Source organism: Cricetulus griseus, chromosome 2, assembly GCF_003668045.3.
Source record: "Cricetulus griseus strain 17A/GY chromosome 2, alternate assembly CriGri-PICRH-1.0, whole genome shotgun sequence".
Lineage (NCBI taxonomy): Eukaryota > Metazoa > Chordata > Mammalia > Rodentia > Cricetidae > Cricetulus > Cricetulus griseus.
In genome coordinates this window covers 326094144-326110183 of record NC_048595.1, presented here as the reverse complement: position 1 = coordinate 326110183, position 16040 = coordinate 326094144, and the positions used below count along the sequence as shown (strand labels likewise).

The 16040-nt window shown below is 40.6% G+C and overlaps 1 long non-coding RNA gene across 2 annotated transcripts; it reads right to left on the bottom strand.

Annotated features, from left to right (window-relative positions):
- Nucleotides 1-214: 214 nt before the first annotated feature.
- LOC103159349 lies at nucleotides 215-7112 on the bottom strand. 2 transcript variants are annotated; one of them, XR_003482507.2, is made up of 3 exons: nucleotides 7073-7112; nucleotides 3751-6153; nucleotides 215-570 (listed from the first exon to the last, which is right to left on the bottom strand). It is a non-coding gene; the product is annotated as an uncharacterized LOC103159349 (long non-coding RNA). The 2 variants fall into 2 exon arrangements; XR_003482506.2 differs by lacking the exon at nucleotides 7073-7112 and having other exon boundaries at nucleotides 3751-6506.
- Nucleotides 7113-16040: the final 8928 nt, after the last annotated feature.

Here is a 16040-nt window from a genome sequence, read left to right as displayed (position 1 = left end):
TTTGGTGGAACCATTTGTGAAGGATTAGGAGGTATGGACATTTTGGAGGAGATATGGCAGGGGGCTGGCTTTCGACATCAAAAGCTTTCCACCATCCCTGATGTACCTGTTCTGCCTCCTGCTTTCAGATCAAGATGTGAGCTCTCAGCTGCCACTGCCACCATTCTTTACCCCCACCATCATGGACTCCACCCCTCTGAAACCATAAGCCCAATTAAATGACTGTGGTGTTTTATTACAGCAATAGAAAAATAACAGATACAGGTGCCATCTTAGCAACAATCTGTAAGCAGAACAAACATGAGTGAATGCTTTGGTACTGAGAGTCTTGGGGGAGGGCTGACACTGTGGTTGTTAGCATCAGTGTTCATGGCCATCCAGTACACTAGGTTTTTTTCTGAAACATGAGAAGCACAGATTGACTGTTTTCACCAGCCTGATGGCAGTGCATGAACTTGCCCATCAGCCTTGCTGTTAACTATCTTCTCTTTACTAAAATCATATTTTTTGTGTGTCTTCAAAGTGCTTGGCCTGTTTTCTTCGAACTTGCATAACAAAGAAGATGTTAGGCTAGGGAAATAAAGGAAAATCACTTTTAATCTATGAAAAGCACATTGATCTAATTTATAAGGTCATGTGAAAGCTACTTCTATATGGATGGACCTGCTTTGATACTTTCTCACCAATAAATTAATCATCTATCTGTAGTTAGATAATTAGACAAAAATATGAATTTGTTATTATTGAGTACTCCTGTCTGTGGACTTAAAGTTCACTTCTGTGAAAGCCTTCAGCATCAGTTTTACATTGATGGGCCTGCTCCTGGTGTTAAGACTGTTTAGCTGGGATTCTTTAAGGGAGGTTAATTTTTAAGTCAACTATTACTGAATGTCTAGGCAACTAAAGATGGCCCAGTCATATCCATTTCGTGGCATTTGTGCTCTTTTATTGTCTTCTTGATTTCCCTCTTTACTCACCCTCACCGTTGCTTTTGTCCTTACCTTTCGGTACAGAAGATGACCCAGTCTCATCTACTTTCCCAGGTCCAATCCTATCATCAGCTATTTATCTTTTTTTTCTTTTTTTTTTTTTTTGATTTTTCGAGACAGGGTTTCTCTGTGTAGCTTTGGAGTCTATCCTGTCATCAGCTATTTATCTAAGAGCCCTGTTTATTTCCAGTCAAGAATGGTATCCACAAACAAAAGTCTGAGTTGGGGGAAATCGAAGTCTGGATCCTTCTTCCGCCCGCTGGGTTCCACCTTTGCCTTCCCTCTTTTAAGTTCCAATAGAGCCACTTGTCATCCTCTGAACTGCTTTAATGAAAAGCAGGGACCCAGGGATGGCTAAGGGCCAACAGCCAGGGAGGAAATGAACCCTGTCAACAGGAGTGGGTTTGGACATGCCCTCATCTTTCCACCGGAGCCAGAGATGACAGAGAGCCATGGGCTGACACTGTGATGTGGACTTGTGAGACATTTGTGAGTCAGAGGACCCAGCTAAGCTGGATCTAGATTACTGGCCAAAAAAAAAAAAAAAAAAAAAAACCCTGTAAAATGGTAAATTGACTGTTTGAAGTTGCTCGATTTTGGAGTAATTTACTACTAATACGTAGATAACCGATTGTCTTTTTTAAAAAGGAGAATCACAAAAGTCCTCCATCCCATTTTCTTGTTACAGCTGTAACTAGCATTTCCATGTAAAACAGGAGGTGTGTGACCCTGGCTACCCATCAGACCACCTGACAGTCACCTTCACATCACACATTCAGATGGAACTGGTCTGAGGTAGACATCCTATCTCAGTACTTAACAAACCCCAAGTGTTTCTAATGGTAAATGAAGAATCACAGATGCAGCCCAGTTGAGTATGTCAAGCACTTTCTGTGTGTCAGCTATAAAAGTGATGACACAGAATAGGGCATGATGCTCCCCGGCCTTCTAAGTAAAGTGAGCAACATACAAAACAGATTTTAATTACAGCCATGGAAAATGCTCCAATAGAGTTACAAAATGATGGAGAGAAAAGGGAACCCCCTAAGTCAGCCTGATAAAATCAGAAATGATTTCACAGAGAAAAACATTGGGCCCAGACATCAGTATAAAATAGTCGGCATGAATATAGTGGAATAAACACTGCAAAGGAATAAGGAGAGTCAAGATTCCCAGTTACGGAATGAGCAGGGAGATGGCATATACTTATTTGAATAAGAAAGTGGCAGAGGGCTTTCAAGGGGTTGGGGGCGTCCACAGAATATAAAACTGGAGCTGAGCAGTCTGAGCATGAAAGGGACATGGCTTATGGTAGTGGCAGAAGGAATAGGGCCTGGGGCAGAGGAGTGGGCAATGAGAGTCAACGAAAGCATCCGGGGCTGGTATGGGAGTTCCGGTCTGGTGATGCTATGGGGTTGGCAGCTCACAGGATGGGGGGCAGGGGGTGTGGCAGAGGTTTAAAAAAACATATTCAAACTTCTAATTTTAAAGCCTCCACATAAGCAACTGTCTGAGTCAGCACTTGAGATGAAAACCAAATTGCCAGTGCCATTTGCTGAAAGACCGCATGGGAGTGGATGCTGTATTAGTTTGGGAAGAATGAGGACAAAGCTTTGAGACTTCGGGTATCTCCATGGTTTAGTGATCTGTAGTGCACTTCCAATAGGAGCAGGGGATCCCATTCTTTTTCCCCTTATGTATTTACTTATTTGTTTTTCTTTTAAGACAAAACTTAGGTGGCCCAGGCTGGTCCTGGATTTCTGATTCTCTGGCTCAGCCTCCAGAGAGCTGGGTTACAGAAGGGCTCAGGAAGGCCTTGAGAATTAGATATGTTGGCTCTGAGAACACATTCTGTTTTACAGTGAGCCACAGATACTGCTTTGAACTCTGCTTTCATCCACTGGCTGCAGTTTATTCGATACTCTCTTTCTAGGTGCCATTGCTCCAAACTCAAATCTTAGTTTGTCCAGCAGTCAGTAGCATTTTGAGCTGACATTGACATCAGATTTTTTAACATCTTTTTTGTTGTTTTTGTTTGTTTGTTTTTGTTTGTTTGTTTTGTTTTTCAAGACAGGGTTTTTCTGTATATCTTTGGAGCCTGTCCTGGAACTAGCTCTTGTAGACAAGGCTGGTCTCAAACTCACAGAGATCCTCCTGCCTCTGCCTCCCAAGTTCTGGGATTAAAGGCAGGCGCCACCACTGCCCGGCTTTAACAACTACTTGATCTTATTTTTGAGGATTTCATACATGAGTTTTGTTGTCACATCATCCCATCCTCCCTTCCACCCTCATTCCTCCTATGTCCCCTAACTCCCTCTCACATTCATAATCTCTTAATTTTTATTGTTATATTCACATATGAATATAATATATATTACACACATACACACAATGTTCAGTGTTCTCATATGCACATGTGTTTTAGAGCTGACCACTTGGCATTTTGGTTTTGAGCCTAACCCAGGGCTGGCCACTTAGTATTGGATAGCCATCCAGGGGTCTTGTCCCTGGAAAAGACTCATTCTCCCTCTCTTAACAGCCATTAATTGCCTGTAGCTCCTCATTTCAGGGTGGGGACTTGTGGGTGATGGTGTTCATGTTTCTTCTAAGAATCTGGTCCTTGTTTTCATTTCAAAGAGCAATACAGTCTAGTTCACCCACTGCCTAAGACATTTCTGCCCTGAATGTCAGAGTGAGTGTACATTCTTACATGGACTCACAACAGACATGGACATCTACTTTCCAGCTGCAGTCTGCTCACCTGTTGTGTGGGGGCTTTTCATTCTTTATTTTGTGGTGAAGACACTCAGTATTCCCATTACTTAATTTGATGCTTTGAACTTTTCAAGCTGTTGTTCTTTCTCCTTTAGTCTGGATAGCTGTGTCCCCACAAGAGGAGGAGCAGTGGCAGAAAAACACAACTGAACCTCACTGTGGCAAAAAGAAAAAGAAAACAATAACAACAACAACAAAAAAAAACAATTACAAGGTCTGGACATAGAGCCTGAGGCTGATATTAAGGGAAAAAAAAAAAGATGCTTTTGTCTGCATAACTTGACTTGTATCTCTCCAGTAAATCAAACCTGCAATTCCACTTGGCTGCCTCGAAGTCACTTAGATGTCTGCCAACGAGAACATTAATGAACTCAGTATCTCACACAGGTTTGTTCATGTAGAGGATAGGATCGCTTGGCCTTCCTTCCAGCTGCAGCCTGGGCTCTATCTGATGAGGTGGAAGCTGGGTCATCACTTAATCCCAGGATATTGTAGGTCTTGGTCCCCAATTCTTCTGTCCAGTTTCAGGATGGTTTGGCTTTGAGAAACCACCGAGGGGTAATTCTTGTCATGAAAAAACTTTATGAAGCTAAATCCTTTCTGCCTTTGTTCTTCCCACCTTATGTTCTTGTGACAATAGCACATAATTTGTGTTCTCGCTTTTGTATCTTTGTTTACCTTCACAGAACAAATAGTTGCTCCTTACATTTTTCCAAATGGTATGAGAGTATTAAAAGAGACATGCTAAACTTCAGATGAACCTAATTTGTCAAAAATGTAATAGAATAATATATAGATCACTTGTTCTCAAACTTTTCTGTAGGCAGAGTCTAATGATGGTCTATAAAATTCTAATTCACAGGCCAGGTTCCAGACCAATTAAATCACCACTTCTGAGGATGGGCCGTAGGCATCAATAGTATTTTGACTCCGCAGGTCATTCCCATGTGTAGACATGTTTGGAAACCACTGATCTGGACAAGGCTGTTTGGATAATTGTGAGGCAGCACAGCTGTGACTTGTTTGTCTCCCCTGCCCAGCCCTGCTTTGGTGGTATGTATTTGGCCTTTTAGCATCTTTATCATCTCCACCCACAGAGGACTCTGAGGGTGTGTGCCTAAGCACACTGTATCAGAGGGAAATCCATAACCAAAAGGCAACAACAATTGAAGGAGCAAGGACCACAAGTGGATGTAAAACAGATTATTTGAACTTGTTTTGTGCTTAATGGTAGATTTTAAACATGTCACTGATAGTAAAGGTTTTTTGGTTTTTGGGTTTGTTTTTGTTTTTGTTTTTGTTTTTGGTTTTGGTTTGTTTGTTTTGTCTTGCAATTGCAGTCACTAAGGGCTTCTCAAACAGTTTGTGAGCTCTGTCTAATAAGACACTGTTTTCATGCTGTAAGCTTTAGAATTCCCTCATTTTGGAATTTCTTTGTGTTGGCTTTCTTTGTATGGCTTGGCAGTAAATGCAAGGAGTCCTATGAGCATTGAGTGAGAACTTTCCACCTGTTGTGTTTAAAGAATCATAATCTGATGTAAAGGTAGCTGTTGGAAACCTTACATTTTTGTTTGTGTAATGTGTATACACAATGCAATACTTACTTATGTAAAAAAAAAAAAAAAAAGACTCAGTTCTGGAACTGAGGGGAGTGTGATTTTTAATTATAGTGACAGTTGTTTACTCACAGGTGACTTACATGTTGGAGCTCAGAGCTCTAGCACTGTATAAATGATTACATACCGGCTTATAAAAATTTAGAACTAATAGAGTAACTGGGTTATTTTATTAGCTGTACCTGGAGAGAAATTGAAATAAATTTATAATTGAAGTTTTTGGGTGATTGCAATTATCCAAATAGATGTGATCTTGACTTTATGGAACTTATAAGTAATTTCACTATATTTCACTATTTTTAAGCTTTAGTCAACTTAGAAACAATGGAAACTTAATTTTTGATTTATTGCTTAATTAAATCATTCTGTGCTAATATGTAGAAGTTCTAGACCTTGTCCTTAATTCATCATTGCCTGCTACCACTGAGGAGTGGAAACCAAAGACACATATCTGTAATCTAAATCATTCATAATATCTGCAGGGAAAACATTCAGAAACAATTCTGATTGGTAAATGCATGTTTGATTTTTTTCATCATATTTTGCTCTGTATATAATTGTTTGGGGGTGTATTAGTATACTGAAGTGACTTGCGCAGGATACTTTTGAAGCAAGAATTGAGCTCGAAGTTTTTGGTGGCTGAAAGTCCTGACTTATCTCACGGTGATGGGCAGATAGCAACAGCTGGAGCACATTGATAGTTACATCTGCACCAGAGCAGAGAGGCCAGGCTTACTCCTCTACACTCACATTCTAGGAACTGGATGGAGGGGCTGGAGAGATAGTTTGGTGGTTAGAAACATTGACTGTTCTTCCAGAACCCATCTGCATTGGAATCCCAGCACCCACATGACAACAACCATCTGTAACTCTAGTTCCAGGGGATCTGATACCTTCTTCTGACCTCTGCAAGCAGTGAACACATATGATACACAGACATTCATGCAGGAAAAGCACATAAAATAAAAATAATAAATCTTTAAAAGAACTGTTAGTATTCAGGAATCTGTACTGGTCTGCCTTTAGTGTTCTGACAGGATCCATCCTCAGCTGCAGCCACTAAGAGCACCTGTGCACATTCACTATGTTCCCTTTTAAAAGGGCCTTGCCTGTCTCCTCCTCCTCTTCCTCCTCCTCCTCCTCCCCCTTTTCCCTCTCTCTCTCTCTCTCCCCCCTTTCTTTCTGTTTCTCTGTCTCCCTGTTTCCCCCTACATTCTCTCTCCCTTGTTCTCTTCTGCTGCTCCTGTCTCCCTCCTCCCCTCCCTTTTTCCCCTTTCTCTTTCCCCTAAGGAAAAAAAAAAAAAAACCTCCACATGAGTTCTGTCACATAGTGTCTTTCTCTCTCACACAGCTTTTTAAATTACAACAAGAACACTTTAGTGGAGTTAGAGAAGTTCCTTTTCCAAGGCATACAGTATGGACTTACTTTATTTTAGAATTCTTTTGTTACAATAAATCTTTCCGCCAAAAGCTGCCCAAGCCCTACTGCCATGTGGACGCTTTCCACCAGCCGTCTGAGTTCTGCCCGCTGAGTTAGGGCCCCAATTAATGCACAGAGACTTATATTAGGTACAAATGCTGCTTGGCCAATGACTATGATTTTCATCTGTTAGCTCAGACTTAATTATCATAAATCTATATATTTTATAAGACTTATCTTATCGGACGCCTTCCATTGGCGCCCTCACTTACCAGTGGATCACATGGCGACTCTGGAGGAAGAGAGGGCCTGCTTCCTTCTTCCTTGTTTATGTATGAGTCTCCCTGCTATGTCATTTCCTGCCTGGATCATCACTTCTTTACTACATTTCCCAGAATCCTCCTTGACTCCTAGTCCCGTCTAACTTGCTGCCTCATTGGCCAAACAGTACTTTATTCAACAATCAATAAGATGAACATACACAGAAGTACATTCCCCATCATTCTTTCTTTGAGTTAGTCCAAGGTCTCATCATTTAAAGGTGCTACCAAAGGCCTGGCTAGCTCAGACAATAGAGCATGAGACTCTTAAAGGTGCTACCAATCTCAATACTCTAGGGACATAGGCTATAATATGAACCCTTAGGGGGACACAAACTCTACTAAGCCACAGCAGGATGATAATAGACATCTGTCTTGTTTGAAATAAACTTTGGACAAGATATAAATATTACTATGGTCATTTTTATATGAAAATATTAGGTATATCATTGCTGAGGAAAGTAAGGATATCTGTAGTGTATTACAAGTGAAGTGTATGGCATAGAGTCCAAGGACCTGCATCTAAATTCTAATTACTCTAATAAAAAGTGACATTTTATTTGTCTTTTGCTAAACTGCCATTTTAATATGAAAGTTTACATTTTGTCCTAGAATATACTCATTCCACTCCACAGAATATGACATCTCCTATCTACCAGTTTTTTATTTCACTCCAATATTTCATCCTATACTTAAGCCATTAGTCACTAATCACTGGATACCTTGACTTTGAAATGAGCCTTGGAATCTGTGTGTGAATTTTTCTGGAAATTGATTCAGTGATGTTGGGAAACAAAGTTATAGTTAGGGGTGGCATTTCCCATCAGGTCACATATGCAGTTAAATCTGGGGAAATTGCCTTTGGCCCGTTATTGTTTGTTTTATTTTGTCAAACAGTAGACTATCATTCACATAGAGCAACATAAGTTTTAAGTAAGATTGTGTTATATCCATCTATTTCCTACCCCCATTCCCATTTGCAGAATTCTGGTTTATTTAAACACAATAATAAGAGAAAATTGTCCTAGTTAGCTTTTATTGTCAACTTCATACAACCTGCAGAAAGATAGCGTGGTTAAGGTTTGAGTCAAATTTACTATTGTATGTGCCTGGGTCAGCTTGGGTTAGTTTGGTTTTGTTTCAAAAAGGGGGACTTTCCAAAGATCAGGATCAACAATACAGACAGAAGCAGGAAACTCGGGGCTGGCCACCAGGCAGCAAAGCATAGATACTTCTGTGTCACCAATTTAATGACAGGAAGATGACTGTTTGTCCCAAACACAGTCTCCGTATAGTTGCACCTCGATTTATATCAGTAATAGGAAGAGACTAGGAACATATACATGCAAACCCACCTTCAGCCAAAAGGCCATGCATCTTTCAGACTTTCAGATAATAGCCACGTGTAACTGTGACTGTGGTTAGGAGGAGGAAAGGGTAGGGAAGGAGGAATGGGACCAGCACATCAGGACCCTTGCAGATTTCTCCTCAGTCACAGCCCTCCCCAGTCATTCCCTGAATAAACTCTAACTGTACTTCTGAAGTATTCCCTGCTGCTTTTCCATACTCGCTGGGTCGTCATTCAGACACATAGCTCACACAAGTGGGGTCTTGCTTTACATGTTCCTTTGTCTGATTTCTTCCATTTGTTGTGTGTGTGTGGTTGAGCACAGAAGCAGTTTGTTCATTTTCATTATTACATGGTGTTCTGTTTTATAAATGCACTAGAACATGCTTGGTCATTCTGTTGTGCTAAACATCCAGGTTAGCTATATGTCCCTGCTCCATATAATGTCACTACGGATGTTCTAAATACACCCAGATAATAAAAACAAGCTGTCAAGAAATACCGGATAGTCACAGAAACATCAGTCAGAACGATCCTTTCGGGAGGGGGAGGGGTGTCCTATGGAAATAGGTGAATGAAGCTTCTCTCACACAGCAAGTCTTCTGGTAAAGGCATGTGCCTGTAATCCAAGCATGAGTGGGAGACAGGGGTTAACACAGGAGACTTTCTAGAGCTCAGTCCTCTGCTAGTATAGCCAAATCAGTGAGCTCCTGGTTCAGTGAAAGACCTATTGCAAAAAATTAGTCAAGGGGCAATAAAGAAAGGCATCTAGCATTGACCTCTTGCCTCCACATACAGATGCAAAGCATGGCCCACAGAGTAAGTCCCTAACACCCTGGACGACACCAAGATAGAATGCTTTGTAGCGCTCCCTTTTGCTTTGATTTCCATGTGACTCTGAGCCTAGGATCATTACAGATTCACTCTCACAGGTTACAATACTCTTTAATATGTTTCCCATGCTTATAAAAATAAACACTGTTAGCAAACACCAGAGATTAGTTTGTTTGGTCTTTTTAACCACGTGACTTTTACATGCATGTGTATATATACTTTACATACTTATTTTATGTGTATATGTATCTATGTGCAGACACATGCACTGCTTACTGTGGCACACCTATGGAGCTCAGAGGACAACTTGCAAGCATCTGTTCTTACATCTTACGTTGCTTTTAGGCGGAGTCTGTCTTGTTTCTGCCACTGCTCTATGTGCATAGCCATGAGCTTCTGGCCAGTTCTGCTGTTTCTGCCTACCATTATGCTGTAGCTTTTTATGTGAATTCATGGGGACAAACTCAGGTTGTCAGGTTTGTACAGCAAGTGTTTTTGCTCACTGAGCCATCTCCCAGGCCTCCAGAAGACTCTCACTGTGTGGAGAGAAGCTTCATTCACCTATTTCTGTAGAACCCCTGAAAGGACCGTTCTGACTGATGTTTCTGTGACTATTGGGTATCTTCTTGACAGCTTGTTTTTATTATCTGGGGCACACACTTGAGATTATTTTAGGGGCATAAATGAGGTTAAAAATCAAAGAACTAGGAAAATATCTAAGAAAAGTTGCCAATTAACCATGGTGGGGATAGGAAGTCATTCAGGCTGGAAAAGGTCATGATGAAAGTAGCAGATGGATCCAGATGTGGTTGCTTGTGCTTGTAACCCTGGCGCTCGGGAAACAGAGGGAGAGGCACATCACAAAACCGAGGCTAGCCTTGTTTACATAGCAAATTCTAAGTAAGCTATAGCAAGATGTTGTCTCAGAATAATGAAAACTATAACGACAACCAAAAAGTGGAAATAGCCAGAGCCAAGGGGCCCACCATTCCCTGATGTTATTCCAGACTGTCACTGCCATGCTTTGTTCTAAACTCCTATATGTACTCCATGACATGTAAGCAGGAACCAAAATGGTATTTTCTTAGAGTTAGGATTCTTCAATATTATGCCTCTTGATATCCCAAGAAGAGCTTTGTATTTCAAGGGATGCTAGTGTTCCGAGGAGACAGACTTTTGGAAACAGTGAAATATAGGGCAGTCATCTGATATTTTGGGTAAAAGGTCATAGGAAGTTAGAATTTGTGCTTCAGCATCACATAATAGGAATGGCAACACAGCTTTGCTATTGTCTGGGGTAGAGTGGGCAGTTATTTATGTCCTTTCTAGCTACGAGACTCAACAGAGGTCGCCCTTGATGGGGTGGGAAAGAATCTTGGCTGGGGTTTGGCAGATGCCTTTTGTGCCTCTGTTGCTTCCCTTTCAGTTTGTAGGCATGATGAATTTCATTGGTGGATTTCATAATGTTAAGCCAACTCTATTTCTGTGAAAATCTCACTTGATTATGATGTATGGCTTTGTTAAAGAATATTGTTATATTTGAGGTGGCAAGTTTTCGTTTGAAATTTTCACATCTTTGTTAGTGCAGAAATATTGGCCTGTAATTGTCTTTTATCTTAATGATTTTGGTTTGTGGCATCATTCATAGTTAGCTTTGAAGACTGAGTTAGGAAGAACTCCCTTTAACTGTTTTCCATGTGAGTATACAATCTAACGTCACAGTCTGCTTTGCTTTTATCCTTTCCATATGTACAACTCCCTACTCTGGCAATGAAAATCCCACACCCCTCTACCTTTCTTTATCAGTGAATGCTTCTATTTGTAACCAGAATTCCCACTGCCATCCCTTCCTTATATAAATGTCCCCTTCCCCCTTGAGCTTAGCTGCAGCTACTGACCTCCTCCCCACCCATGTGGTTACCTCCTCTTACCACCCAGGCTGGCGGACCTCCTGGGCCAGACTACTCCACAGCCTGGACTCCCTCTTCACCTTCCCTTTCCAACCATTTATGAAACTATTCCTGCCAGCCAAGCTGTTTTGTTCAATTTAAGCTCCACCTTATCTACACATAATTGGCAAATAACGAATATCTAATCAGTAAGTATTTTTTAAACCTCCATTTTAAAATGGATATGTGCTATAGTGACACTGATGAAGATGTTTTTAGAACCATTTGAGTTTGCATCTTGGCTGTTAACTTGCTGACCAGCCATAGAAAAATTAACTCTTTTAACTTTCATGTTAAGTGGGATGTGATAAAAAAAAAATTACAGTGGGCAAATGATAGCACTTGCTTGCTACTGTATGCTCCATCCCGTCCTAAAGGCTTGACATGTCTTAAATCATGTGACCTGGAAAACAGTCTTTCCCAGTTCACTCTATGATTATCTTTATCTTACAGAAGAGAAAGCTGGTATTGGGGTAGGTGATTTTATCTGTTTGTTTCAGATGTGGAGATACAAAGCACAAACACTCTGAGGTCATACAGCTGGAATCCCAACACTGTAGCCCTGGACAGAGTAACGCCTGCCACCTGTGATGTGTCCTAGCACAGTGCTTGTTTCACAGTGGACTCTGGCAAGTAATAACCATGTTTACACATAATGTGGACCATCGTGATAGCGCTGGCATTCCTACCAGGTTATGGCACTGTACTGTCAGACTGAGGAGGGTAATCCACTCAGCCTAAGTATGAATAGCTGGAAATATTCCTTACTACATGACGTTTAAAGTCCTCCATCTTTAGATGGAGTAGATGGGTGCAGGGGGAGTTTTATATGGAAAGAAGTCAAACCTAGAAGTCAAACTAAGATAGAAAGATAGGAAAAGATACTTTTAGTTGATAAAGATGGAGGGAGGGACTATTGAAACACAGGAGATACAAGAATAAACAATGGGTACCAGAAGGAGCTGGAGAAAATAGCTCAGTGGTTATGAGAAAAAAAAAAGAAGCTTGAGAGACATAGTTCCAGGTCAGGATTTAAAAGCAGCTGAAAGTCTGCAGACCCATGTGACAAGTGTATACAGCTGGTGCATGATAGGTGCTCAACATATGCTTGTTGACAGTCTGACAATTCTTTAAAAATGTAATTTGCATTTCCAGTTAGAAGTGCAAACATAAGATAAAAAGGAAACTGACAGAAGGTATTGTCTGAACATTATGGAGGCTGGAAAGAATACAGGTACCAATGTAGGACCTGAGCAAGCAGAAGCCTAAATGGACAGGTAGGAAAGCTGAAGGAAAACTCAATTTACATTACAAAATCCCCCAAGATTCTGGAAAGTGAGGGTGAAGATGAGGTTAAGGTCTCCCTGACAGTGTGTTAATGAAGCAATTATTCTTTTAGCCCTTTTCCTGCTTGGTGTGCAGCAGCAGCTCTGACCCTCTTCACATCCAGACTGTTACCTGTCACATGCTTCTGGCAGAAAATAGAAATCTGCTTAAAGGAGGAAAAGGAGTATCCCAACACCCAAAACTCCCTCAAGGGATAGCCTACCATCTTAACAGTGGGAACCCCCAAGTGATGGGGCCAGCTAGACTGCGGGACAGAGATGGCTTCAGTCAATGAAGTAGGTACTCAAGAGTCCAGGTCAAGCGAACAACCAGGCAATGGCAAAAAAGCAAGGAAACTCTCTGGTATGATTGATTCCCCAAAATCTAGGAGGAAATAGAGTCACTTCAGGAAGATGTCAACCATCATTGTGATCAAAGAGTACTATAGAGTTCTTCTTATATTTTGCTTTTTGTTTTTTAAATGATGCTCTCAAAAAAAAAAGATAAACACTTAAAGAACACAGAGAAAATAATTAGCTTTTAGAAACTAAAATTATGTCAGCCATCAAACCAGAAACTGATTTAGACTTTGAAGGTAGAATTTAGGAAATAGCTCAGAAAATTGATTTTGTAAGACAGGGAAAGCAGGAAAAGAAGAGATAAGAAAATTAGAAGGCCAGTGGAGAAGGTCTGATATCTGAGTAATGAGAGTTCCCGAAAAAGAAAAAAGGAAAGGGGCAGAGGAGAATTAGGAAAAGCAATTTGAGGAAACGATTAGATGAAGGATCATTATTGAAAACAGCTAATTAGGGCTGGTGAGAAGCTTGGTTGTAAATACAAGGACATAAGTTCAAGCCCCAGAACCCATGGGGATACACACACACACACACACACACACACACACACACACACACACACACACACAAAGAACAGCTAATTGAGTAAAGAAACAAAGGGAAGCCAAGTACAGCCCAATGACAAAGTGTGTGTCACAAATCCTGTTTAATATAAGCCCACGAACCCCAGTTTCAATAAATATATATATATATATAGGAAGGAAATAAAGTCATAGTGTGTTACTCAGCCCAGGAAGATAGCACTTAAGCAATGTAAGTGTGGATTAATGAGGTCAGCCATTGTCACAGAGCCAAATGTGGAGAGTCAGAGTATGAATCTGTGGAAGAACAGGAAGCAAATGACGACTAAATCCTTATTTTCTTTACTGGGACATCAACAGATAATGTCTGGAATGGAAAAGTTGAGAAATTATAATATTAATTAAAACTAGAAAAAAAAAAGAGTCTGCAGCCCATGTCCAAAGAGGTTGCCTGTAGATATGGTTAGTAGAGTTGGGAGGGAGAAAGAAAACTGGTATTTGTAACAAGATTGTTAAAGCTGCTTGACTCTTTATACTTTTTAATCTTAAATTTTAGTTTGTTATTATGTGTGCATGTATGTTGCAGGAGGGAGCACATGTGTGGAAGTCAAAAGACAACTATTGGGAATTAGTTCTCTCCTTCCCCCCTGAGATTCAGAGATGGGACTCGGGTTATTAGGCTTTCGTGGCCAGTGCCTTCACCTGCACAGCCATCTCGTCAGCCCTGTTTGATCCTTTAAATTATTTCTAAACTCTGTAACTTTAGTATAAATGAAAGCTACAAGTTAGTGCAAAGGTGTTATCAGAAACTTGAAAATAAAAGAAGCATGTAATTGAACACAGAGGAAAGCTCATGGATAAAGATATTTTGCCTAAAATTTATCCTATCACTTACCTACTGATTCAACAACTTGGTTTTCAGCGGATTCTTTTGTGCCCCATCCCACCCCACCCCTATTTCTTTTTTTAAAGTTAGAGTCTCACTACACAGTCCTAGCTGACCTGGAACTCACCATGTAGAACTTGAACTCACAGACCTCTATCTGCTTGAATTTCTGAAGGATTAAAGTTGTGTGCCGCTATGCCCAGCTTCTTTTGCCCACCCCCCTTATTCAGGTAAAAAAGCAAAAAAGTGTAAACAGTATGTATTGTTCACTTGCACAGGCTTTGTTAGATAAAAGTCAATAGTGCATAATCCTTAAAGTCTCAAAGAAGTTAAGCTTTCATAGTGTAATTATGAACGAAAAACACAGCTAAGCAACTGTTTTGATTGCAAAGAGAAGTTCAACGATAATTGCAAACTTATTATTAGGTAAACTTCAGGCTAGGAGAAGTATTGATCAAATGATATAACATTGTTAAATACCATGATGAAGGTGATAATTTTGTAAAATCTCTCTCTCTCTCTCTCTCTCTCTCTCTCTCTCTCTGTCTCTCTCTGTCTCTCTCTCTCTCTCTCTCACACACACACACACCATTCTATGTTTCTGGTAGAGAATTTTTCAGGCATTTGTGATGAGTGGCTACTGAGGCTGAGCTTTTCACAGTTTCTATTAGCCATAAACAGTGTTTCCTTATCTTCTAGTTAATGTGTATCAAGCTTGGCACTCATTCTAATATCACTCTCCATATCCCAGATGTGAGGATGGGCACCAGCCAGAGCTATTTTCTTTGCCCATTAACCTTACAATTAATTTGAAAGTAGAGTTGTAGAAGTGCTGGCCACAGTGAAGCCTGAGTTTGCACACAGCATTGAAAGTGTATCCTTTTGTTTTGCTAACTCTGAAATGAGAATAACCATGATGGCTTACCTATTATGGAATTTCCAAAAGAGAAGTTACAATGCCTGTCAACAACTGCCAATAAATAAGAAAAATATTTGGTGGCACATTCCATTAAACAAAGAAAAAGTGATGTTGAGTTTTATATCAAGGTAGGGATGGAATTGTTTCAACTGTTCAGAGTGTCTGAATGAGCAGTTAGTATGTAGTAAAATCGAACCATCTGATTGATACATTATATAAGTAAATATATACTCAAACCTTATTTACTAGATATTATCTCCCAACTCTTTGTCAAGAACAAAATATGTACTTTTTTTGTATTGACATATCTGCAAAGGGCTAACTCAAATGCTTAATTATGATTATTTTTTCTTTTCCCCCCTTTTTTATTAGAAAGAAAATTATTTTACATGTCAATCCCAGGTCCCTCTCCCTCCCCTCCTTCCCTGCCCCCCAACTAACGCCCTACCCATCCCATACCCTTTCTGCTCCCCAGAGAGGGTGAGGCCTTCCATAGGGGGTCTTCAGAGTCTGTCATATTTATTGGGATAGGGCCTAGGCCAACCCCCTTGTGTCTAGGCTCAGGGAGTATCCCTCCATGTGGGATGAGCTCTTAAAGTCTATTCCTATGGTAGCAATAAGTACTGATCCACTACAAGAGGCCCCATAGATTTCCAAGGTCTCCTCACTGGCACCCACACTCAGGGGGTCTGGATCAGTCAGCTGGTTTCCCAGCTATCAGTCTGGGGACCAAGAGCTCTCCCTTGTTCAGGTCAGCTGTTTCTGTGGGTTTCACCAGCCT